General features: G+C 46.1%; 1 non-coding gene across 1 annotated transcript; it reads left to right on the top strand.

Annotated features, from left to right (window-relative positions):
• Positions 1 to 774: 774 nt before the first annotated feature.
• Positions 775 to 913, top strand: LOC122152099. The gene has a single exon (XR_006164392.1).
• The last annotated feature ends 297 nt before the right edge of the window (positions 914 to 1,210 follow it).

The following is a 1,210-nucleotide window of genomic DNA, read 5'->3' as shown; positions in this document are numbered from 1 at the left end:
TGGAACAAAATGCCGCCAGTCCTAGACCGTCCCCTTGACTGGTTACAGATCAGACTGCTGTGATCTTCAGGGCTTTCCTTGGTTGATTTTTGAAAGCAGATCTCCAGGCCTTTCTCCCTCATCCATTTAGTCCTCTGGAACCTGTTTAGCATCATGGCTACTGTGGTAGTTGTGTGCTGACTTGGCTGGGCCTGCTTTTGAGTGGCTGAGCAGCTGGATGTAGTTATTTCCCATGATGAGACTGGTAATTGACTCCATGGTGGAAACTACTGGAGCAACTACAACTCAGATATGGGGTCTGCTTCTAGAAGAAGAAGTTGCTTTGAGAAAGATCTCTGAGCTTTTGGGCACATCTGGATCCAGCATTTAGCAGAGTCATCAGACTGCCCTGCTGTCTGCTGACCGTGGCATTGTTCCTGGACTTGAACCAGTGGCCTGCCATGTTGTCCGCTCATCTTGGGACTGTGCCATTTTACTTATCAACCTTGGGTTCGTCAGCCGCAGCAGCCAGCAGCTGTCTGAGTTAAGAGATGCTTCTTAACTTAAGAGATGCCTGAAGTCAAGGGGTCTTCACCCAGCCCCTAAAGCTGGCACTTTGAAGTCAGACTTCTAGCCTCCTAAATTATAAGAGAATAAACTCCTGTTGGTTAAAGCCATCCACCCATTTGTGGTATTTTTGTTAGAGCAGCACTAGAGGTAATAAAAACAACTACACAAAGTTTCCAGCGGCAGAGAGGTGTGCATGCACTGGCTATGAACTGACCCTGGGTCTTACTGTCCTGGCCTCTGCTTTCCCTAACACCCTATGCTCAGTGCTAATGGGGTCTCTGGAAGGACGAACAGCAGTCTCCCTCTCAGTTTACAAAGGCCAAACTAAGTATAGGGCTGGCTGTTAAAGGCACAAGAGGATAATTTTAAAAAAAATTGGACCTTGTAAAATTATGGATGGCTGTGGGCTATTATCTGTGCTCAAAGCTGTCCTCTGAAAAATCAGAGAAGGAACCCAAAACTGTTGGATGAATGGAATCTTTATCATAAGATTTACATGAAAGTGAACTAACTCCTATGAAAATAATTTTAGTCAAAGGCTGTTTTTGTTATGCGCCGTTGAGTCGAACCCGACTCATAGCAACCCCTCCTTGTGTTTCCAAGGCAGTATCACTGCAGAAGTAGATTGCCCAACCTTCTTTCCAAGGAGTGCCTGGTGGGT

The sequence above is a fragment of the Orycteropus afer genome, unplaced genomic scaffold (genome assembly GCF_000298275.1).
Source record: "Orycteropus afer afer isolate SDZICR_OR568_19922 unplaced genomic scaffold, OryAfe1.0 scaffold01817, whole genome shotgun sequence".
Classification (NCBI taxonomy): Eukaryota; Metazoa; Chordata; class Mammalia; order Tubulidentata; family Orycteropodidae; genus Orycteropus; species Orycteropus afer.
The sequence above is the reverse complement of the archived record's forward strand: the minus strand, read 5'-3'. Positions and strand labels throughout refer to the sequence as shown.